Source organism: Phascolarctos cinereus, unplaced genomic scaffold (genome assembly GCF_003287225.1).
Source record: "Phascolarctos cinereus isolate Bilbo 61053 unplaced genomic scaffold, phaCin_HiC Scaffold_9;HRSCAF=440, whole genome shotgun sequence".
In the NCBI taxonomy this organism is placed as follows: domain Eukaryota; kingdom Metazoa; phylum Chordata; class Mammalia; order Diprotodontia; family Phascolarctidae; genus Phascolarctos; species Phascolarctos cinereus.
In genome coordinates, this window is record NW_027556402.1 from 116,401,672 (window position 1) to 116,427,862 (window position 26,191).

The window sequence follows — 26,191 nt, forward strand, 5'->3', positions numbered from 1 at the left end:
TTAACAGAGAGCATCAGGAGCCAAAGTGTTGCAGAAATGAGACTCAGAATTCAACGTGGTGGTAAAGTAGAAGGCCACTAAATTCGGCTGAGGCTTAATTAGATAGAGTGTTTGACAGCAGAAGAAATAGACTCCTAGCTCAGGAGTCTACAGCCTTGTGGTCTGGCCCTGGTTCTGCCACTTGTAGGACCTTGGGCAAAGCACTGTAATTCTCTGGCCTAGGTTTCACCAGCTCTAAAATGAGGTGATTGGTCAAGAGGATCTCTGAAGTCCCCATTCTGCCCTAGTATTATATGCTCCTCTGCTGCTGCATATAGCTAGATTTCCTCCCCTCTAAAGAAAAAAATTGGGGGTGGAGGGTTTAAGCAGTACAAATTACCTGGTATCTACCTAATTTTTTTTTTCACCTCAGGGATGACCCTGGTTTCTGTCTGGGGTTCCCCAGGGAGCAGAGTTCATTTGGAGTGAGCTCAATCCAATAAAGACCATGTGCTCAGAATGGGGCTGGCCAGCACTTCTATGACCCCTTGTAGGACAGGTTCACTGAGTATGTAGAAGTCTCTGATATGTGTTCCTGTTTGGTGGGCTAGGGGGCGAGGATAGGGGGACAAGACCAGGGGACGATGTTTAAAAATCCATTTTCCCCAGATCCCTAAAAGCTTTCATGTGCATTTTTTAGTTATAGCCAAATGGCTTTGGATCTTTTCAAGTGAAAGCCTTAGCTTTGAATTAACATCAATTTGCAGACATTCTTAGTGGAGAAAGTATTGTTTTAATAGAGTAGGAAGTCAATAGTAGTACAAGTAGAATTGTTTGGTTTTTACATCATCTATATGAAGACTTTAATTTCCATAAAGCTTTTTGCTTTCTCATTTTTACAATCCTGTGAAAATAGGATTATCACCCCCATTTCATAGATTAAAAACAATAATAATAGTTCAGGATTACATTGTACCTTGAGATTTGCAAAACACTTTATATATATTTAATCTTGTTTGATCTTTACAACAACCCTGAGATGCAGGTACTATTATTATGTCTATCTGAAGATGAAAAGAAATCAAGGCACAGAAAGGTCGCATCACTTTCATAGGATCACACAGTTCACAAGTGTCAGGATGAGATTTTATCCTGAGCATCTGTCCCCAAAGGAAAAATCCTGGCCCAGTGTCCTTTCCTCTGTCACAGTAGGTGGGCAGTATTCCCATGAACATCTTAAGAGAGTGGGGAGAGTACCAGCCAAAGATTCATTTCAGGTCACCTCAGAATTTTTCTTTTTCCTTTGGGATTTTATTTCTCATAAAAGTCTGTGCTTAGAAGTTTTCACTAAGACTGTGGTTTAACTGGTTATCTGGATGAACAATAAAAACTAAATTCTTCTCAGTAAACTATAAAGCAGAAGGTGTTTTACTCTCTTAATGTCTGTAAAGATCATTTCCTTTGGCAGTAAAAGTCAATCCATTGTTAAAGGAGCCACACAAATCTGAGTGTCATCCTTAAGGCTTAGAGGCTTAGTTAACTTCGTAAGCATTTCTCCAGGTCCTTGCTCCACACCCCATGTGGCTTTCCCATCCCCCCCCCAAAAAAAAAAACCCACCAGAATTCATACAGGGCTTTTCATTCCAATGTCTCAGCTTTTTTCATATAGATTTATCTCATTACATCTTGACTTTGCAAAGAAGGGGAAAATATTTATGTTGCTTTTTATACATATCAAGAAATTGAGACACAGAATTGAAAGGCACAGTGGAAAAGCACTGGCGTTGGAGTCAGGATAGCTAGGCAGTGTAGTAGATAGAGTTCTGGGCCTAGAGTCGGGAAGACCTGAGTTCAAATCCAGCCTTAGATATTTCTTAGCTGTGTGACCCTGGACAAATCACTTCACCCTGTTTGCCTCAGTTTCCTTATCTATAAAATAAGATAGAGAAGGAAATGACAAACCACTCCGGTATCTTTGCCAAGAAAACCCCAGATGGGGTCAGAAAGAGTTGGGCATGACTGAATCGACTCAACCATAGCAATATGGAGTCAGAGGACATTAATTAGAACTGTAGCTCTTCTACTTGCTGTGTGACTTTGGACAAGTCACATTCTCTTTTGGGTCCTCAGTTTCCTCACTAATAAATGAAGGGTTTGGATTAGATGAGCAATTCTCAAAATGGTTCTCAAAGAGGTCTGAGGATTCCTGATGCCCTTTCAGGGAGTCTACAAGATCAAAACTACTTTCATAGTAATACTAATATGTTATTTGAAGAATATTAAAATACTCTTCCTTTTTGTGTATAACTGGATTTTTCTTCCTGTACTTCAACCAAAATAACATATTGTACAGATTGAATGGAGATACAGATATGAGAATCCACCTGTGTTCATAGCCAGACATTAAAGAGATTTGTAGAAATAGGTTAAAAAATGCCATTCTTCTCATTAATCTTTTTTTGTTTTGGAAAATATTATTGCTTTTCATTAAAATGTTCTTTCTGTTAACATGTAACAGGTTTATTACTGTTATTTTTAAGTAAATTAATATTTAAATCATCAGTTTTAATTTCAACTTCGATAAACATAAATAGATATAGCCCACATTAGTAAAAGCTCTTTGGGGGACTCATTGTAAAAGTGTAAAATGGTCTTGAGGCCACAAAGTTTGAGGCCCATTTGCCTGTGTCATCCATCTGTAAAATGCCTTCTAACTCTATATTCGTGATTCTGTGAGCCTCCTGATTTGCCAGGTCATTCTACTACACCACCCAGTGAAAGCTATGTTCTTCCTAAAGGCAAAGAGTTTGTACAAAATGCAGAGGGTTTTCTTGGTCCCAAACACTTAAGGGGGGAAGGGGCAGGAGAGTCAGAATTAATCCAGAGAGAGAGAGAACTTGGTGGGAGGATAAATGTGGGGATAGTTTAAAATTCAAGAGGATATTAGGACTGACTTCTCTAGTAAAGGTGTAATTAATTACAAGTCAGTATAATTGTTATTGGGCAGCTAGGTGGCACAGTGGATAGAGCACCTGGCCTGGAGTCAGGAAGACTCATCTTCCTGGATTCAAATCTGGCCTCAGACACTTACTACCTGTGTGACCCTGGACAAGTCACTTAACCTTGTTTGCCTCAGTTATCTCATCTGTAAAATGAGCTGGACAAGGAAATGGCAAACCGCTTTAGTATCTTTGCCAAGAAAACCCCAAATGGGGTCATGAAGAGTTGGACACAACTGAAAACAACTAAACAAAAAGAAGTTATTAATTGAGAAATCAAATAAATCAGTAGTATCTATTGAATATGAAAATATTTGAAAATTTTCCTCCGCTTTGGTGACTGACTTTTTAAAAGTCCGACAGCATGTTATAGCAAGCTATACAATATTTTCTCCTTGCTATGCTACGTTTGTGTGAAGTCTTACTTCTCTAAACTAGCATAAGGCTTGTTTAAGAATTAGTGGCTCCATTTTTTTAACCATGAGAATGATAAAAGCACTAACTATGGCCCTTTCACTAATATTTGTAAAATACAAAATAAATGTGATATACGTATATCTCCATTTCCTCAACTGGAAAATAATTATAGCAGTTAATTCACAGGTTTGTTATGAGGATCAAATGAGATAATATTTGTAAAGCACTTAATACATAGTAGGTGCTTAATAAATCCTTGTTATCTTCCTCCCCCCCTTTAAAGAATACAGAACATGTTTCTCATAACCCCAGTGAGGTAGGTGATACAACATTGTTATTCCCATTTTACGGATGAGGAAACTGAGCCTCAGAAAGATAAAGTGACTCACCCACGGCCATACTCTAATAAGTATTAGGAAAAGACATTGAACTTACAGTGTCTTCTGACTTTAGGTTCAGCCCACATTTTATATTTCACAAGGTTGCAAGATTTATTGAGCCCAGTTTCACAGCTAATAAGAGATAGAGCTGTGGTCTAAACCCAGCTTTCTCCTGACTTCAAGTCTAGTACTATATCTCCTAGGCCACACTGGCTAATCTATATGTTCTAAAACACGGGTAGGGAACCTGTGGCCTTCTAGGTCCCTGGGTGAGGCCTTTTGACTGAGTCCAAGTTTTACAAGACAAATCCTTTTATTAAAGAGATTTGTTCTGTGAAGTTTGGATTTAGTCAAAGGGCAGCACCCAAAACCTAGAGGGCCACTTGTGGCCTTGAGCCCACAGGTTCCCCACTCCTATTCTAAAATGTTTACACTAGCTCTATTTGTGATGGCAAAGAATGAGAAATTTCAGGGATGTCCATCAGTTGGGAAATGACTGAACAAGTTGTAGTGTATGATAGTGATGGAATACTACTGTGCTGTAAGAAATGATGAGCTCACTGATTTTAGAAACACATGGAAAGGCTTGCATGAAATAATGAAGAGTGAAATGAACAGAAGCAATAGAACATTGTATATTGTAACAGCAATATTGTTTTAAGAGACTCTCTTCCCTTTTATGAGCAGGAGGATCTTAATGGTCACTTAATGATCAATGAGGAACAGTTCCCAGACCCTGTGTGGAATAAACTGCTCTGGAATATTCAGGAGCTGGCTTTATTCATTTAGTAGTTTATGGCTTTAGTGAAGCTAATAGTTCTCTAGAAACCTCTCATATGCCCTAGAATGAGTAAGGGAGATTATAAGCATAGATCACCATATAAGTGTGGTGGGATGCAGTGGGAAAAGAATGGCATTTGGAGTCAAGAAGATCTGCCCCTGCTACTTAATACATTTCTGAACTGGGACAAGTCATAATTGGCCAGGCCCCAGTGCGTCTAGAATGGGGAAAGGAACAATTGGAGGAACTAAGGGTGTTTAGTCTGAAGAACAAAAGACTCGGGAGAGACATAAGAGTTAACTCTTGGCAAGTATTTGAAAGGCTGCCATTTGCAAAAGGGATTAGGCTTGTTCTAGCAGTGAGTGGGAAGTTTGAAAAGGGCAAATTTCAGCTTGATGTCAGTTTGAAAAAAAAAAACACCCTGCCAACAATTAGGGCTATCCAAAAGAGGAAGGGGCTGCCTTGGAAAGTCATGGATTCCCCTTCACTGAGTATCTTTCAGCAAAGGCTGATTGTTAGGCAGCTTTAGTGACACAGTGAATAGAATATGGGACCTGGAGTTAGGATAGACCTGAGTTCAAATCTCATCTCAGAAACGTAATAGCTGTGTGACCCTGGACAGGTCACTTAACCTCTGCCTCAGTTTCTTCATCTGTAAAATGGGGATGATACTAATAGCACCTACCTCAGAGGGTTGTTGGGAGGATCAAACGAGGTAACAGATATGAAATGCTTTGTCTTAAAGCACGTTAGCTATTATTACTGTTTCTATTGTTATTGTAAGAGGTGGTGTCGAGGGATTTTTTTTTTCCAGGGACTGGTTGAATTAAATGACTCCTAAGCACCTTACAACTCAACAGTTCTTTGAATCTATGGGGTTAGACTAGGTGAAGCTCAAAGACCCCTTCTAGTTCTAAATCCTATGGGAGATGGTTATTGATTGCTATCTCAGTACTTCAAGGATTTCAATGGAGTATCTTGCTGTGCTGAAACTGGTCATCAGCCCTCTCTGGCTCAGCAGAAGCAGCTAACTCATGCAGCGGGTAACTTGTCATGAACACCTGAGTTCATTCAATTCCTGCTTCAGACACGCACTATCTGTGTGACCTTGATCAATTCACTTAACCTTTCTGAGTCTCAATTTCCTCGTCAGTAAAAATGAGAGCTAGCTCTTAGCACAGTGCCTGGCACATAGTAGGCACTTAATAATTGCTTGCTGACTTGATAATAGTGGCTACACGGTACAGTGGATAGAGCGCTGCGTCGGGTCAGGAAGACCTGAGCTCAAATCTGCCTCAGCCACTTCTAACTGTGTGACCCTGGGCAAAAGTCACTTAACCTCTGTTTGCCTAACTTTCCTCAACTGTAAGTGGGATACACATTCATCTATATCTATACATAGATATAGATATAGATACACATATATACACATTTGTTGACCTATGTACACAAATGTGTATGTGTACATGTATGCATACATGTATGTATACATATATGAAACACAGGGTGTCTCAAAAATCTTAATACAGTTTTAAGGTTAGCTAAAGCTAACACTTTTGGGATACTCTGTGTGTGTGTGTGTGTGTGTGTGTGTGTGTAACTAAATTCTCTAGCTATTATTATGATTATGATTATTAGACAATGTGCAGGATTTGCCGTAACTAAAACCTTCACCTATCTGCAGCCCATCTGGTGCTGAGCCTCTGTCCTCATAAAACAAGCAATGATGAGTCTGTTCCCAAGAATGTCCAATCCTCTCTCAGCCTGTGGTCATTTACAGACACCCACTTGAGCCAGACCAGCTCCATGCTGGCTCTCCTATTACAGAGTGAGCTTTTGCCTTTCACTCCCTAATAGGGAAAAGTCTTCTCCATGTAAGAATAAAAAATAAAAAATACTGACCAAGTCACAGAACCAAGAGAGCCTTGGGGCCTGGATTCTGGAGGCTTAGTTTGAAATTACAGTCTCAGTAGTAGCATCAGAGGCAAACAAGGGTTTTCCCATTCTGGGGCTTCATATTTCAAGATCAAGTTACTCTAAATGTAAGGACAAGATTGCAGGCCAGACAGCCATGCCTGGGAGCAGAAGATGCTGCAGGTTGGCAAGAACAGTATTTCCCTCAATTACTTTTATATGGCAGGACTTACTAGACATACAAAACCATGCATTTTGATTTTCCTTTCTCACTGCTGAGACACTATAACAATGACAGCAACAACAAAAGGGGTGATGATGATAACCGACAATTACATAGTACTTTGAGGTTGCAAAGCATTGTTACCTAGATCATCTGGCACTGCAGGCAGACATCATCATCCCCATTTTATGGATAAGGAAACTGAGGCTTATAAAGGTGAAGTGGTTTGCCCATCATCGTATAGTGAGTAAATGTCTCAAAGACCAGATTCATTGTAGATTTTGAAGTGGAGGAGTTTTCAAAGTCATCAAGTTCTAATTTTATAAATAGGGAAACTGAGGCCTGAAAAGGTTGAGCGATTTCCCCAGTGTTACATACATATTATAAGTGGCAGAGCTGGGATTCCAGCCCAGACCCTCTAATTCAAATCCAACACTCATTCCACTGGGCTCCACTGAGTGGCCTCCTGATCCCTCTGTGTGTCCTTCTAAGGTGAACTAGCAGCAAAGATGTTAAGGAGAACTTGGAGGTGAGGTTGGCGGGGGGGGGGCGGGGGAGAAAATGGGAAAGGTCAGCGGACAACTGTGTTGTGATTGGTATAGGGAAATCCCAGTGTGGAAACTCCTTTCACCAATGCCAACTGACAGTGTGCAACATGTTTTCTCAGTGAGTTTCCTAGAGCTTTGAGATGTTAAGAGACCTCCTCATAGTCAAACACAGCTAATATTTGTCAGAAATAAGCCTTGGAACTCAGGTTTTTTTTTATCCTTATCATCAAGTAAGTCGATTGCTTTAATTGTCATAGCATACTCACATGTGTGTGTGTGTGTGTGTGTGTGTGTGTGTATAACCTATTAATAAAACTAAAGTTGCTATAGCACTTGAAGGTTTATAATGTGTTTTCCTTGAAATAACCCTGTGAGGTCAGTTAACAAAAATATTATTATCCTCATTGTATGTACAAGTCTCAGAGAAAGAAAGAAACAAGCATTTGCATTGTGCAAAGCCGTTTACATAAATATACTTGTTTCTCACAACCCGGTGAGGTAGGTACTATTATCGATCTTGATATTATTATCCCCATTTTTATAGTTGAGGAAATTGAGCCAGACAGAGGTTAAGGGACTTGCCCAGGGTCACACAACACAGCTAGTGTCTGAGACCAGATTTGAACTCAGGTCTTTCTGACTCCAGACCCAGTGCTCTATGCATTGTGCTATAGCTGCCTCCTGTAGACAAAAATTAAGTGATTTACCCAAGTACACCAAGCAGAAATGCTAGGATTAGAACCTAGGTCTTCAAATCACAATTAGGTGCTCTTTTAACTTACAAACAAAATTATTTTTGCTGTCGTAACTGGAATTTCTCTCTGTCTGTGAGAGCAATTTCCCCTTAGAAAGCTCTCTGGTTCACAACTGTGCCAAGCCTGAGTCACTGCCACCAGCAGAAGTGGATGCTTGCAGCTCCCAGAACATTTGGCCTCGTGTGCTGGATACGGAATGTTTCCTCAGTAAAGGGGCAGTTAGTATCGAAAAAGAATTCAGTCCCTGCCTGCCTCTTGCCCCAGTCTGCAGAGCTGCTCACCCTGGCACGCTGTGACTCAGTGCCCTATGTAGACTAAATAGAAAGCTAGAGTGGTCTTTCACCATTCTGTTCAGGAATTTGGGCCCACAGGCATGGGAGTATTATTATTTGGGCCTTGGATGGCTGAGCTAGTCAGGAAATAATATGGTGGAGATCACAATCTGCCTTGCAGGTTGTTTTGAGGGTCAAATGAAATAACAGGCTATAAAGTGCTTTGTAAACCTTTAAAGTGCCCTATAAATGTTAGCTTTGTGTGTGTTCAGTCATTTTTTCAGTCATGTCTAATTTTGCGTGACCCCAGTTGGGGTTTTCTTGGCAAAGATACTGTAGTGGTTTGCCATTTCCTTCTCCAGCTCATTTGACGGAGGAGGAAACTAAGGCAAACAGAGTTAAATGACTTGCCCACAGTCCTACAGCTAGTATGTTTCTAAGGCCAGATTTGAACACAGAATGATGAGTCTTCCTGCCTCCAGGCCTAATACTGTGGATACACTGCACCACTTAGCTGCCCTAAATGTTAGCTACTGTTATTATAAATAATAGAGTCAGGACTTGAACCCAGGTCTTTGGCTCCTAGACCACTATTCATTCCACTACAGAAAAGAATCAAAGGGCAAATGCTGATTCCCTTTTTTTTAATTGGTGGGAAGAAGAGAAGGGAAAAGGGATAGGCTCAGGAATGATTTTATCAGCAACTCCCAGGGTTGCTGTGAGAATCAAATGAGATATTATTTATAAAGTGTTTTACAAACTTTAAAGAGGTAAATGCTATGTATTAGTAGTCATAATAGTGTTTCAGCCCCTTCCTTTTCTAAAGAAAGAAATAGAAAGCCATGGAAATGAGATTTGTCCAAATCACTCAAGGAATAAATAGCAGAGGAAAGATTCAAGCCCATGTCCTCTAACTCCAAATCCAGCGATCTTTGCTCCATGATTACACAGTCTATTCTCTCTTGATACCCACAGCAATCCTAGGAGGTAGGGTAGGTAATGTATCATTACCCCCATTTTCCAGATGATAAAACTGAGGCCCAAGGAAGCTTAATGACTTGCCTTAACTTAGGCTTGTCAATGGCACAGAGAAACCTCAAGTCCAGGTCTCCTGACTCCAGTCTTCTGACACCAAGCCCAGTACCGTATATTATACTGTGTTCAACCCAATTCTGTAAATTGTCTGATCTACCCTTTGTTTATGCCTAAAGAAGAAGGTATTCATTAAACATTCATAATGCTTTAACTACCTAAACAGTAAATAGGCAATTTTTGTTTGTTTGTTTTAGGAGGGACATGGGTATATGTTATTTGATTTCTCTGAGTATCCTTTCCCCTCATTTACAAAATACGGAATCATCTAGTCCAACTTGTCCCTGAACCGCAGTCCCATCTTCAGTATAATTAAGCAGTCATCATCCGGTTTCTACTTAAAGGCCTCAAGTGATCGGGGACCCATTTACCTCCCAAAATAACCCCATTCCACTTCCAGGTAGCTCTGTTAGGAAATGCTTCCTTACACTGTCCCAAATATGCCTCTGCTCCTCTTCCTGCCCTTCCTAGCCCATAGGTCATAGTTCCTCCTTCCAGGGTCAAAGAGAACCAATGTCATCCTTCTCCCATATGATAGCTCTTCTTCATGGGGACAAGGTACAGAAGTAAGCGGCTATTGTATGTTGAGGTGATGTAAGGCAGTTAAAAGCCAAGGTAGAAGGGCACCCTGAGCTGGAGCAGGAAAGCACTAGCCATTAGGTCAAAACTCGTTATAAATACCCATAGGGGCACAAGTCAGCCACCTAATCAGAAGCATTTCTTTCCATGTCCTGTGTAGAAAGGGCCATTGTTATGCACTGGTCATCTGTAAAATTAAGGAGTCTTGCTAGGTGGCCACTGTTTCCTTGTAATCCTATGATCTTCTCTGCCCCACCCACCCAACCAAATTGCTTTGATTTCTAAGACTTTTTCATTTATTAAAACATTTTGTGCTTAATGTCAACATTGTGTTAGGTTGGATTTTTGAAATCACTTTAAAAAATAAATATATTATTGATGCCTTTTTTTGCACAGTTGGATTTCTTAACAATGACCTGTGCTCCTGCCAATATCATCCTCCCTTACAACAAAGAAGTTTAGTTAAGCAAAACAAACCAAAACATTGTCTTTGTCTGAAAGTGCATGTCTTATTCCACACCTATAGTCTACCACCTCTCTGCCACATGCTTAACCACCGGTGCTGTCTAGTCCACTGGTGACTGCATTGCTCAAAGTTCTTTAGCTTCCCATTTTGTGTGTGTTGGTATCTTTAGCCAACTTCATATAGCCAGGATTTGGAGGCAGCAACAGAATTTTTGTATTTTATGGCTTGTAGAGTATATTAGAAGCAACTTAGATATTATCAAGCATTTTGAAAATATGAACAACTTTATCAAAAACAAATGCAGAAGGCACTGCTGTGAAAATTACATCCCAAATCAGGTAAGCATGGAAAGTGGCGATGAAATGTAATATTTATTAAAGCTGTTCTGTGGAATCATAATGAGTAATTCTGACACCCAGGGCATGTAACAGAAAAATGTGGCTACCCAGGGTAATCAGTAAAACAGAGTCAGCTGAGGTAGGGTGAGTGTGGGAGAAGAATTAGAGACCTTGGAAGTCAGGATCCAAAATCCAGGGGTGGGAAGGAAATTCGGAATACCAGCTAATGAGGAAAAACCTTTAGGCTTCTGCAAGCTGCTGCTGGAGGAGCTAGTAGGGAAGGACTTATTCTGGGAAAGAGCTCGCTAGGTTGCCACCTTTTGGGGGAGAGGAAGCACACCATCCAGTGGCTTCCCAATTTAACTGTTTATTCTTACAAAATTCAGGGGTTTTTTTGCTTCAGAAAGAGAACAAGTACTAAATTTCAGTACCCTTGGGGACAAAGCCGAGATTGCCTCTTCCTAATTATGCCTCTTCTATTATGAGCCAGGTGCAGCATAGACCATCTACTGTAGGAAGACCTGGTTTCTCATCCAAAGGAGCTTGGATTCTAACAGATGTAAGACAGATGTTCACAAAGTAGAAATTACCTCGCCAAATGCAGTTTGTGCATAGGGGGTGGGGAGCGGGAAAGGATGGATCTCTTCTGCCAAATCCGCTGAAGAACTTGTCTACATAAGAGATTTGCAAAGCTTTCATTAGTAAAAGAAGACCCCTCTTGGGAACGTGGAAGGAAGCATTAAAACCTCAACAACTATGTCACACTCGAGGGAGCTCCCTGACAGTGGATTTCAAGGGAGTTGAGCCTTTTGAACACACAAACATGTAAGAATTCTGTGATGAAATGACTGACTTAATGGTTTTCCATTGTCCTCCTGGGAAATGACTGTAATGAACAAATCAACCGGTCATCAAACACTTATCAAGCATTTAGTATGTGTCAGCTCCTGTGCTAAGCCATGGGGATACAGTACAGGTAAAAAGAAAGACTGTCCCTTCCCTCAAGGAGCTTACATTCTAATAGCGAAACACAACGTGTAAAAGAGAGCTAAAAGTCAGGGAGGCTGAAGGAGGAGCCTTGGGAACGTAGTAGAAGTGCAGCCTGGAGAAGAATGAGACTTCGCATGTTTGGGCAAGTTCCTGAGAGAAGCCATCTGATCAGAGGGAGATGCCCCAGAGCAGAGGGTCCTTGAGGGGTAAAGAGGGGGGAATTCCAGAGCTAGACCAACCTTCTGGGATAAAGAGCTGGAGCATCTTAGAGAAAGATTATATAACCTCTCTAGCCTTCAGTTTCCACATCTATGACTCTAGAATTGAAATAGATGATCTCTAAGGTACCTTTCTGTTCTAAAAGTCTGTGTGTACATATATGTGTGTGTGTGCACATGTACATATATATATATATATAAAGATAGTGTTTGGTATATATGTATGTATGTATCTATACATACAAACATACATATATATAATATGTATATACAGTTATCTCTTCTACACTGAGAGGGTTAGGGGCATAGCGCCCCACAATCTGGAAAATCCCCACAAAGTTTTTTAGCCCTCCCTTTGTACCAGAGAAGAAGTTTGAATTATTATGGTATTAAAAGATAAAATATGTTGATATTATACAATACTATACACATATTTTATGTATTTCTGAGTCTCTAAACTTTTTGTGTCATCTACTGGCCTTTGAGGTAGTCTGTGGCTTCTGCAAAACTCTCCCAAAATTCCCATTTAATTTCTTATGATAACCTGCAATATACTGAAACCACAATGGGGAAGGTTGCAATGTAGAAGGGATAACTGAGGGGGCAGCTAGGTGGCGCAGTGGATAGAGCACCGGTCCTGAAGTCAGGAGGACCTGAGTTCAAATCCGGCCTCAGACCAAACACTTGACACTAGCTGTGTGACCCTGGGCAAGTCACTTAACCCCAATTGCCTAAAAGTAAAAAAAAAAAAGAAAGAAAAAGAAGGGATAACTGTGTGTGTATATACACACATGCATGTATATACACACACACATACATATACATATATATCACTTTCCATGTGCAGTTTGCTTTCTTAAACTGTTTTGTGGTCAAGTAGAAAGGAGCTCTTTCTCATACTATTACTAATAAGTCACATTTATATAGCATTGTGAGGTTTGCAAAGAGCTCTCTTCATGGCAAGGTAGTGAGCTGGGGGATATAAGTATTGCTGCCCTCTTTTTCAAGCTGGTTCATCAGAGGAACCAAGTAACTTGCCCACAGTCAAAGAGCTAGTGAGTGGCAGGCCAGTCTGTGCTGACAGTTCCTCAGACTCATAAATCTAGTGCCTGGTCCACTCCTCTGGCCTCCTCTTACTACACTGGATCTGCTCAGGTCTGGGTTGCTGTTTTAACTAATGGCCATTTAGTGGAAGCTCACTGTAATTCACCCCACCCTAGCTAGAACTTGGTATGTAATCCAGGTCCCAACAGAACCTCAAAACATTTTTAGCTTTCCCCAGGCCAGCAAAACTTCAGACCCAAAGAACTTCAAAATATTGTTAACTTCTTCAAACCATCAGAACCTCTTCAGACAGGTTCATTCGTTAAGCAGCCAGTCAGGTAACAAATAAAGAAGATAGGAGGTTGGATAGGACGAAAGATAAAAAAAAAAAGGTGTAAGGTACACTCCTTGCCCTCTATTAGCTTACCAGGGGCCATCAAGGACCCTTAGAAAATGGTTTCTCCCCAGCTGTCTTTTCTGGAATACCAAGAGTTTGCCCTTTTTAAAGACTGCACATTTTTTGTCTTCATCATTTCATCTGGAAAACTTTCCTGAAATATACTGCTTGCTACTCTGCTTCTTAAATAGAACTACTGAATTATCATTATTCAGCATTTTGTTGAATTCCTTCCTGTCTTTCAAAGCCCAACTCTTAACATCACCTCCTAGGAGGAAATGTCCCTGGTCCTACTGGTTGGTGACAGTGTCCCCTCTTGGAACACAGACAGCACATGGTTTCTTTCTTTGTTTTGTTATCTTTATTTATTTTTAGCATTCTTTTTTTTTAATTTGAGTTCCAGATTCTCTCCCTGTCACTGAGAAGACAAAAAATATGACACCTGCTATGCATGTGAAATCATGCAAAACATTTCCATATTAGCCATGTTACACACACAAAAAGGCAAGAAAAATAAAGAGAGAAAATTATACTTCAATTTGCCCTCAGAGTTTATCAGTTCTCTCTTGGGAGGTAGATAGCAGTTTTCATAATGAGTCCTTCAGCATTGTCTTAGATCATTGTATTGATCAGAGTAGCTAAGTCTTGTTATCATCCTTAAATGGTGATACAGATGATAACAGTTGATCATCCTTCAAATATGTTTTTGTTGTTGTTCAGTCATTTTCAGTCTTGTCTGACTCCCCCATTTGGGGTTTTCTTGGCAAAGATACTAGAGTGGTTTGCCGTTTCCTTCTCCAGCTCATTTTACAGATGAGGGAACTGAGGCAAAGAGGGTTAAGTGACTTGCCCAGAGTCACCCAGCTAGGAAATGTCTGAGGCTGGATTTTAAACTCAGTTCTTCCTGACTTCAGGCCCACTGCCCTCTATCCACTGCGCCATCTTACAATATGTTACTATGCACAATGATCTCCTGGTTCTGCTCACTTCACTCTGCATCAATTCATAAATGTCTTCCATGTTGTTCTGACACCATCCCCTTCATTATTTCTTACAGCAGAGCAATATCTCCTCACAATCATGTGCCTCAATTTGTTCAGCCATTCCCTAGTAGATGGGCATCTCCTCAATTTCCAATTCTTTGCCACCACAAAAAGAGCTACTATACACATTTTTTTGTGTATATATAGGTCCTTTTCCTTTTTCTTTGATCTCTTTGGGCTACAAACCTAGTAGTAGTATTACTGGGTCAAAAAGTACGCACAATCTCATAGCCCTTTGGGCATAATTCCAAACAGAACACGGGGGTTTCTCAACTCCCTAATATGCTTATCATGTGAGCCTGCATATGAAGCTGGGAGGGACCTTAAAGGTCTTCTACTCCACTGCCTTTAATTTATGGGAGAGGAGGCTAAGACCTAGAGGGATGAGGTGAATTTTCCTAGGGAACACAAGTAGAGACAGAGTTGAGATTCCAATACAGTTGCTCTGATCCCTAGTTGGTGGGGTTTTTTTCCCCCTCTATGTTAGACTCTAAGTTCCAAGAGGTCAGGTATCATTTTTGGTCCCAACTTTGTATCATCCGATGTCTAGCACACAATCGGCACTTAATGAGTATTTTTATATTAACCCCAATGCATTTGATGTCCTTGGGGTCTATTGAGGTATGCAAGACTGTTTGCTCTGCACTAAGCAGCTTCAGCCTGCTGTGCTTGAGTTCTTGTATCTGCTTTTTATAGTTTGTCTGACTTTTTTTTCTCACTGCCATTAATATGCCTACCTCTAGGAGCCCCTCCCCCAACCCATCTCCTTCTAATTTGCTGCTTCTTGAGTCTGCCATAAACTTAGCAATCAGATAAATAAGATTGGTGAAATTATGTGTAAATTTTTTAAATGTTAAAGAAGTCCTGAAGGGCTTTTCTATAAGCAAAATATTTAAACTTTAGTTTATATACTTTATAATATGTATATAATTACTCAGAAGCATTTGGCTTTTTCAGGGGGGTTGGTTGATTGGTTGGGGTTTTGGGGGGAATGAGATTTTTTTGTTTTTTTACTTCTTCGTTCTCACCCACCCATCAAACTAGGTGAAGTATTACTGTAGATTGGGTACAAGGTGTGTGTGTGTGTGTGTGTGTGTGTGCACGTGGGAGGGGGGTGATAATAGAGCATACTCCTGTTACTTTTAAAGATACAAATATTTAAATAAAAAAGCAAAGCAGCTTGTAATTAAGTGCTAAAACGAGGGCCAGACAATGTGTCATTCACTGCGATAGTCGAGGAAGGATGCCTCGAGGAAGTAAGGCTTAAGCCATGCTTTGAATGATGGGTAGGTTTTTGATAGGTAGAGGCAGAATAGAAATGAAAAGACAATTCCAAATGATATCTTGGAGGTTGTACTTTAAAAAAAACACCTTAAAAAAGATCTCTGTAGGATTCTAGCCCAAATGAGATACTGTGCTAGACAGCATGCTTTCTGGTACCATTCCCTAGAAGATGAAGGGTCCCAAGAAATTGCTGCCAGTCTGTATGACTCTTTAAAAGAGCAAGAACATAGCAAGGGTTCTTACCTTTTTTTAATGTCATGACCCCCTTTGGCATTCTGATGAAGCCTATGGACCCCCTTCTCCAAATCATATTTTCAAATGCATGAAATAAAATATATGGAATTACAAAGGAAACCAATTATATTAGAATACAGTTTATATATATATATATATATATATATATATATATATATGTATGTGTATATATATACGTGTATATATATATATATATTTTTTTTTTTAAAAACAAGTTCATGGACCCAAGGTTAACAAGTACTGCTCTACAATATGACTTCAGAAACTTCTTCTCAAAAAATAATTGACATCCTTTGCTTCTGTATCACCTTCATCTCTGAATATATCCCTTTCCTTCCCTACCCAGGGAGGCATCCCCTGTAATAAAAAATTAAAAAGAAAGAACGAGTAGCAGTTCAGCAAAATCAACACAGCAATATATCAAGATTGAAATAATAATAATAGCAGTAATTGCAAGAAAACCTAACACAGCAACCAAATCTAGCAGAGTATGCGATATTCAATATCCATAGTCCACCACCTCCAATAACCTCTTATTGGTGACATAGACCTCTAGGATTTAGCCTGCAAAGGTATGCTAGTAAATATTCAACAACCATCTCTCTGCAACATACACTTAAATTTAATCTGTATCATTAACATTTTGTCTACTTTCAGGACAGCTAGGTGGCGCAGTGGATAGAGCACTGGCCCTGGAGTCAGGACAACCTGAGTTCAAATCAGATCTCAGACACTTGACACTTATTAGCTGTGTGACCCTGGGCAAGTCACTTAACCCTGATAGCCTCACCAAAACCAAAAAGCATTTTATCCACTTTCTTAAGTCTAGACAATCAATAAAACAATAAATCAAGCCCTGACATGTAGCATTTGCTGGCTTCTGCAGTGTAAATCCTCACGCTGAAAATTTACCCATCAGCTCTCATGTGTCTTTCAGTATAGCTGCTGCATGACATAGCCCCCTCATTTTCTATAAGGAGAAGTAGGCCCAGAAAGAGGAAGGGTCTCGCCCACCGTGTGCAGTTAGTTAAGTGGTTCCAGGGAGGCACATTTAGGCTTGATGCAAGGAAAAACTTTCTAAGGATTAGAGTTATCCCAGAATAGAATGGGCTGCCTCAGCAGGTCATGGGCCCTAGCTTTAAGAGCTCTAAGGAACCTTAGAATTACAAGCCTGCCCAATCCAATGACCTCATTTTATAGAAAAGAAAACTGAGGCTGAGAGAGAGGGAAGTAAACTGCCCAAGCACTCTGTTGTCCCTCACTCCAGGTCTTCAAACAGAAGCAGAGATATTATAGAGTAAATAAAGGGGACTAATTCCTTTCAAGATACAAGTTGGGCCAAATGACTTCTAAGGCATCCTCCAATTCTTAAATTCTATGAAACAATAAATAAGTTTCTAATAGTTCTAATTATTATTCTATTCTATTATTCTCAATAATTCTAATAAGCAACAGAGCGTAGATTCAAATCCTTATCTTGAGAATACAGAACCATGATGCTCTTTCCACTTTACTACACTATCCTCATTAGGCTCAAAATCTCAGATGAGACAGACTGAAAGTTAAGCATGTAGGGCCCTTTAAATAGATCATTACGAAGATACCATATTATCCCTCTAACTCATCACCACCACCACCTTAAAAAAAAAATACCATCAGAACATTTGCCGTTAAAATTTTGACCCCAGCCTTAACTCTGCTCTCTGTCCCAGAATCTTCCCTATTTCCTGTCTGTGAATCAAAGCCCCAGAGAGTCCAAGGCCAGGCAGCTTAGAGCAGAAAGTGAAGCATGCCCCACAGACCGCCCTCTGAACATGAGTTAGTGGGTTTTTATTGCCTCGTGACATAAGAGCAGTGACATAATTAGACCAGTTTGTGGTTGGCGGTCCCAGAGTAGCCAGAGAAGAGCCCTTCAGAGGCCAGCGCCAGAGAACAGTCCATTCCCACACACATACACATATGTAATGCAGATGCAGGTCATTCTTCCAGAACAATCATCCTGGCTTTTCGCTTTATGAGTGGAGGCGATAGGGGAAGAGAGGGAGGGGAGGAAATGCTCTGTGCTGGAGTAAGCAGCTCTGGGGCCTTGTCCCAAGGGCAGAAAAGATAATTTAGCTTCTCTCCAACAGAGGCAATAAACTCTGTTTGGAGGAAGAGGGTGTGAGAGGAATGGATGTGGAACTTTGCTGGGTCTCCCATGCACACATACATGGTTTACCTTTTAAATCATGAAACCCCATCATTGTATAAGTGAGGAATCTGGAGGCCCAGAGAAGTGACTTTTTCAAGATCATCCAACTTATAAATAGCAGCGCTAGAATTAGAATATCCAATGCATTTTTGGGGAGGCAATCAGGGTTAAGTGACTTGCCCAGGGTCACACAGCTGGATTTGAACTCAGGTCCTCCTGACTCCAGGGCAAGTGTTCTATCTACTGTACCACCTAGCTGCCCCTAATACTTTTTCTGTTACACCACTGCCTGTTTGTTCTTTTCTGCTGAATTGTATCACCTGCCTTTTAGCAATAGCCCTCTATGCCATCTCAGGATAAACTTCTTTTTACTTTCTGTCATACCAGAAACTCACCTAGTCTTGGGCCTCTGCCAAAATAAGGATCTTCTTTCTTGTCATCGTTTTTTTAGTCATTTTTTAGTTGTATCCGACTCTTTGTGGCCCCATTTGACGTTTTCTTGGCAAAAATACTGAAGTGATTTGCCATTTCCTTCCTCAGCTTATTTTACAGATGAGGAAACTGAGGCAAACAGAGTTAATTGACTTGCCCAGGATCACACAGCTAGTAAGTGCCTGAGGCCAGATTTGAACTTAGGAAGATGAGTCTTCCTGACCCCAGGTTCAATACTCTGTCTACTGCACCATCCAGTTGCCCCATTTTGTTTCTAAGTTGTAAGCTTTTAATGGACATGAACCTTGCCTCAGTTTCTTCACCTGTAAAATGGCCTCTCTCCAAGGCCACTTCCAGCTCCAAATCCCATGATCTAATGCCTGACTCATTTTGAATTGTGATACTTACAAGTGATAGGTGGCATGATGAAGTCTATAAAGAACTTGTCTCAGAGGCAGGAAGCTGTCCCTCTGATGTATATACTGGCTGTGTGACCCTAGGTAAGTCACTGTCAGTAGTGTCCCAGGTATTTCTCATCTTTATTGGTAGAAGGACTTTACTTACCTGGGAGCCCCTCTGTGCCTGTGAAAACAGAAGTGCAGTCATTCGTCATCCCTACTGATGGCACAAAATCAGGGTTTACCAAAGGAGTGTCCAACCAGCTCCCTGGAGAGGGGAGATGGGGAACGCGTCCACCACATACGTTGACGTTTGATCTGCATTAACATTCTCACTCCTTTTTTTTAAGTCTCGACAATTAACCAACAATAAATCAAACCCTGATTTGTACAGCATTTGCCAGTTTCTAATGTAAATGCTCGCACTGAAGATTTTAACATTTAGTTGGCTCCAGCACGGGCAGGTAGATGGCAAAGTGGATAGAGCTCCGGGGCTGGAGTCAGGAAGACTCTTCCTCAGTTCAGATCTGGCCTCAGACACTTACTAGCTGTGTGACCCTGGGCAAGTCACTTAACCTCAGTTTCCTCATCTCTAAAATGAGCTGGAGAAGGAAATGGCAAATCATTCCAGTATCTTTGCCAAGAAAACCCCAAATAGGGTCACAAAGAGTCAGACATGACTGGGAAAAAATACCAAGGACTAGCCCCAGCAACAGCTCTGATTTGCAAGCACTTAGCACAGTGCCTGGCATGTAATTGGTATTTAAGAAATGCTTATTGACTGACTGACTGATGATATGCGGCAGCCAAAGGAATGAGGTAGGGCACAAGTTGGCATTTTGGCTTTTGAAGCCTTAAGTGTAGACTCACTTTTTTTTTTCTTCTCTCCAGATAAGTGCTGAAGCTTGGGTGAGTGATAACAGTGGGGTAGTTAAAGTAGTCACTGTACCAAGAAACAGCAGATCTATTCTTGATCACACTACCCAGGTCTCTTTTCCTCCCACTTTCGAAATGCAATTACAATAGTAATAATTGACATCTATAAAATGCTTGAAAGTTTACAAAGGGTTTTATAAGCGTTATCTCCTTTGGGTTTCATAAACACCCTGTAAGTATCATTATCCCAGGAAACAGGAATTGAGACATGAAATGACTTTTCTATATTTCAGAAGTGGGATTTGAACCTATAAAGGCATTCATTAGTTGATATCACTTGTTTAAATTTCTTCTTTTAATCTTCTCTTCCTTTCCACAATGATGTAGCAAGCTTTATTTTCATCCTAAACAAGTGTCTTGTACTTCATTGTTTCTTCCTATTGCATCACCTCAATGAGGCCTTCTTTGTTATAGTGAAGAGAGAAAGAAAGAAAGAAAGAAAGAAAGAAAGAAAGAAAGAAAGAAAGAAAGAAAGAAAGAAAGAAAGAAAGAAAGAAAGAAAGAGAAAGATATAGATATAGAAAGGAAGAAAGGAAAGAAGGAAGGAGAGAGAAAGGAAAAAGAAAAAAGAAAAGAAAGAGGAAAAGAAAGAGAAAGAAAGGAAAAGGAAGGAAGGGAAGAAGGAAGGAGAGAGGAAAGAAGGGAGAAAAGAGAAAAAGAGGAAAAGAAGGAAAGAGAAAGAAAAGGAGGAAATAGAGGAAAAAGAGAAAGAAGGAAAGGATGAGAGAGAAAGAAAGAAAAGAAATTCTTCAGATAGTGGAGTTTTCAGGGACATTTTTTTTATTAGAAAGTATTATACAATGGCTAGAATGTAGCATATGAAGTCAGAAATTCAGTTCAATCCTATGAATATTTATCAAGCCCTCCCTATGTGCTAGACCCTGGGGATAAAAAGGTAAAAGAAAGAACAATTCTTGTCCCCAAGAAACTTATGTTCCTTTGAGAGGATACAGCATTTACTCATAAAGTATACATGTGTGATATGAGGAGGAGAGAGCACAAACTTTAATTAGGGGACTGAGTACCTCTCCCATATGAGATGGTCTATAAGCTGAGCCTGGAAAGAAACCAGGAATTCTAAGAGGCAGAGATGAGAAAGGAATGCATATCAAGCATATGGGAGAGTCTAGTTTGGCTGGACCATGGGGTTCATTAAAAGAAGCAATACTTTAAGAGCTTTAGGAGCTGAAGAGAGATGTCTGTTCAAATCCAACTTCAGACACTTGACACTTACTAGCTGTGTTACCCTGGGCAAGTCACTTAACCCCATTGCCTAGCCAAAATAAATAATAAAAATTAAAATTAAAAAAGATTTCTATCTGGGAATGGGAGGAAAGAGGACAAAATACATAATTTTTTAAATGGTTAAATGGAAAGCTGAAAAATTTAAATGTTATCCTAGAAGCTCTAAGGGGCCATTGAAGCTTCCTAAGCAGAGGAATGACATGGTCAGACTTGTGTAAAGTATTTTGGCAGTTACATGGAGAATTCATTGGAGAGTGGAGAGATTTGAAGCCAAAATTCCAATTAGAAGACTATTGCAATAGTCCAGGCCACAGGAGACATGGACTTGAACTTGGATGGTGACTGTGAGTGGAAAGGACAGATGTGAGAAGGGCTTTGGAGATAGAAGGGGCAAGACATGGCAATTACCAGGGTATGGGAGCACAGAGAAAAAAAGGATTCAAGATTGATTCTTAGGTTGTGAACTTTAGGGGACTAGGATGATGGGGTACCCTCAATAGAAATAGAAAAATGTAAAGGAAAAGTTGGGGAGGAAGTTAATGAGTTCTGTCCATTGAACTTGGAATGCCCATGGGACGTGTTGGTGAAGATGTCTAGGAGTCAGGTGGCAATTTGGGACTGGAGCTAAAAAAAAAAAAGACAGAGTATAAAGATCTAGAAGTCATCTGCATAGAGATATTAATTGAACCGATAGGAATTGATGAAGTCACCAAAAAAGAAAACACATATAGAGAAAAACAATTGGATGAAGAAAGAATACTATCTAGACCAGGCTGTAGTTACTTAGATAGACATCTCATTGAGTCAGTCCATCATAGTCAATCAGTAAACATTTATAAAGTACCTACTATGCTAGGCACTGTGCTAAGCCATGGGGATACAAAAAGAGATAAAAGATAGTACCTGTCCATCAAGAGCTCACAATCTAATTTTCTAAACTCTTGTAATAAATATAATAAATACCATAATAAAAAAACTCATAATAAAAAAAGTGAGTGTTAAGTATTAGACTGTGATGTAAAATACACTGGTGTGGAAAGCTAAAGAACTGGATGTGATACTGGCTCCTTTCCTAGATAGCTATATGGCCTTAGGCAAGTCACTTATCTTGGTCCTAAGTTTTCTAAAAGTTGTTTTGAAGATCAAATGAATTAATGTATGTAAAAGTCCTTGAAACACTGTCTAATGTTAGAAGGAAGGAAGGAAGGAAGGAAGGAAGGAAGGAAGGAAGGAAGGAAGGAAGGAAGGAAGGAAGGAAGGAAGGAAGGAAGGAAGGAAGGAAGGAAGGAAGGAAGGAAGGAAGGAAAAGAAAGAAAAGAAACTAGGTATTGTTGTTAGAACACTCAAATAATGAAGGGGAAAACAATATGAAGCAGTGTTAGGCAATGGAAACAGCCTTGATTTAGAATAAAAAATTTGAGTTGTATTCCTAGCTTTGTTAATAGTTTTAATGTACTGGTCCCAGAAATGACTAAAAGCAGCAGGCTGGATAGCATATCAAAAACTCTGCAATACTTTCATTTTTTCTGAATAGTATTTTATTTTTTCCAATTACATGTAAAGATAATTTTTAACATTCATTTTTCATAAGATTCTGAGTTCCAAATTTTTCTCCCTCTTTCCCTCCTTTTGCCCCTCCACAAGACAGCAAGCAATCTGATATAAATTGTACAAGTGTGATCATGTTAAACATATTTCCACATTAGTCATATTGTGAAAGAAGAGTCAGAACAAAAGGGAATAACCACAACCACAATAACTTTGATCTGCATTTAGATCATAGTTCTTTCTGTGGATAAGGATAGATTTTCCATCATAAGTCTTTTGGAACTGTCTTGGATCATTGTGTTGCTGAGAAGACCTAAGTCTATCATAGTTGATCATCACACAATGTTGCTGTTACTGTGTACAATGATCCCCTGGTTCCATTCATTTCACCCAGCATCAGTTCACGTAGGTCTTTCCAGGTTTTTCTGAAGTCTGCCTGCTCATCATTTCTTATAACACAATAGTATTCCACTACATTCATGTACCACAACTTGTTCAGCTATTCCCTAATGGATGGGCATCCTCTCAATTTCCAATTTTTTGCCACCACAGAAAGAGCTGCCATAAATATTTTTGTACATGTGCATCCTTCTCTCTTTTTTTCTGATCTTTTAGGGATACAAACCTAGCAGTGGTTTGCTGGGGAGGGTGTGCACATTTTGGTTGCCCATTGGGCATAGTTCCTAATTTCTGCAATACTTTCAAAGAGGCAGACAGAGCTGCTTCTTGCCACCAAAACCTATCTTGCTCATGCCAGTGTTCTCTTCAAAGGCTCTGTGGTTGGAAGTTATGAGATGTCATGATCACAGATGATTCAAAATGGCAGGTGATGCAAATGACAATAGGAAGAAACTTGGTGGAAGTAATAGGCTACAACATATTCCCAACAATGACCTATATACAAAATGTGATATGAAAGACATCAGTAAAAATAGGAAGGACCAAAAAGGAAGTGGAGCGGCCATTTAGCAAAAGCCTTTAAAGGGTAGCCTAAGGTAAGCTGCTCTGGTAGCACAAAAGACTAAAAGATTCAAAGAGCCTCCAGCACATTCCATTGATCTTCTGTGGAAGATTTATAGAAAGATGTGGCCAAGAATCATGCAGCATAAGGAGATGTGGGTGGGCTGCAATCTGCAAAGGTTGAGGGAGGGACCATCGATCTTCCATTGAAATAGCAAGCAATTTTTAACAATCTAAATTAATGTTGAAGGTCCAAGTCAAAAGCGTCAGATTTCTTTTCTTCAGAACTAACTTAATAGCAGTTATTTTCTTCAGTACTAAAAATTTATTTAGCTGCAGAGGCATAATTCACACCACTATCTCCATAGCTGGTGCAATTATTACCAGTTTATGCCTAGTTCTAGAGGTGGACAGTGCATAACCTCACAAAGAGTGAATTAGTCTGTGTATCCCAGGAACTGGTGGAAGCAAGGAACCTGGGTCAACAAATGAATTTGGGCTTTTCACTTCTTAAAATCTGCTTCTACATAGACTTATGTATAGGAGAATTGGAAATTTGAGATACAGGCAGAATGTTGTGGAAAGAGTGCTGTACCTGGCATTAAGACCTGGGATCAGAAGACTGGGATTGGAAATACAGTTCTGGCATACTAGATATCATGTGACCATAAGCAATTCCTTTCAACTCTCTGAACTTTAGTCCCCTCATCTGTAAGGTGGAGACACAAATACCAGCATTGCCAATCTCAAGAGCTTTCTGAAGAAAGGACTTCGGTAACCTTAGAGTGCTCAATCTCCAGCATAGGACCTGGTACACAGTAGGAGCTGAATAAATGTTTACTGAATTGAATAGATTAGCTTTATGAATGTGAATCATTCAACAATACAAAGACCAAGACAATTCTGAAGGACTTATGATGAAAAATGCTATCCACCTCCAGAGAAAGAACTAATGGAGTATGAATACAGATCAAAGCATAATGAGTTTGGTTTTTTTACTTTATTTTTCTTGGGTGGTTTTTGTCTGTTTTCTTTCACAACATGATTAATATGGAAATATGTTTCTCATGACTGCACATGCTTGCCTTCTTAATGAGGAGGGAAGGGAGGAAGGGTGGGAGAGAATTTGGAACTCAAAATTGTAAAACAACAGAGGTTAAAATTTGTTTTACACTTTATTAGAAAAAGAACATTTTTTTAATTTTAAAAGATAAATGTGAGTCATTAATATTGGCAGAAACTATAATAAAAATAGAGAAGATTTAAAGTCAAAGGGCTTTGGTTTGAGTCAACTCATAGCTCTTTTTAAAAATCTTAATTTTAATGTAGCTATTGATTGTTGGTTGCTTTAGAATAATCCCCAAAGTCAAAGGATCCTAGGTTTAAAGCTCAAAAGTACATTAATAGTCATCTAGTTCAAGCTCTTCATTTTACAGAGGAGAAAATGTCTTTAGCATAATAACAATGATGATGATGATGATGATGATATGAATGACAATACTATTTACATAGAGCTTTAAAGTTTAAAGCATTTTACATATGTTATTTTGTTTGATCCTCAGTCAATAAACATTTGTTAAATGTCTACTATGTGCCAGGCACTGTGCTAAGTACTGGGGATAAAAAAAGAGGCAAAAGACAGTCCCTGCCCTCAAGAAGCTTCCAAACAATGCATGCAAACAGATATACACAAGGCAAGCTATATCCAGGATAAATAGGAAATCATTAAAAGAGGAACAGCACTAGAATCAAGAGGACTTGGGGAAGGCTTCACGAACAGGGTAGAATTTTAGTTGGAGCTTAAAAGAAGCCAGGGAGGTCAGTATTCAGAGCAGAGGAGGGAGAGAATTCCAGGCATGGAGACAGCCAGAGAAAGTTCCCAGACCCAAGACGTGGAGTGCCTTGTTTGTGGGACAGCCAGGAGGTCAGTGCCACTGAATTTAAGAGTACATGTTGGGGAGTAAGGTGTAAGAAGACTGGAAAAGTAGGAGGGAGCTAGACTTTGAAGGGCTTTGAATGCTCCATAAAGCATTTAGTATTTCCTCCTGGAGGCAATAGGGAGCCACTAGATTTTTGTTGAGTTGGGGGGGAAGGGTGGGCATGACATGATTGGGCCTCTGCTTTAGGAAAATTACTTTAATGGTTGAATGGAGGATGGATTGGAGTAGGGAGAGACGGGAGGCAGGCAGACCCACCAGCAGCTATTACAGTAATCCAGGCATGAGGTGATGAGGGTCTACACCAGGGTGGTGGTGGAGTCAAAGGAGAGATCCTCACAACAACCCTTTGAGGTGGGTGCTTTTATTATCTCCTTTTTACATATGAGGAAACTGAGACTAATAGTGGTTCAGTCACTTGCCCAAGGTCACACAGCTAATAAGTAGTAGTTAGTGTCTGAGGCCTGCAGGATTAAAACTTGGGTCTTCTGATTCCAAAATCAGCCCTGTGTGCACAGTGCCACGTAGCAGTCCCACAGAAAAGAAGTGACTTGCCCAAGGTCACGCTGG

The 26,191-nt window shown here is 40.0% G+C and overlaps 1 protein-coding gene across 2 annotated transcripts in view; it reads left to right on the forward strand.

Annotated features, from left to right (window-relative positions):
• RNF150 (ring finger protein 150) overlaps positions 1-26,191 on the forward strand; it is a 346,382-nt gene that overhangs the window by 292,160 nt on the left and 28,031 nt on the right. The gene's annotated exons all lie outside the window — the stretch shown is intronic.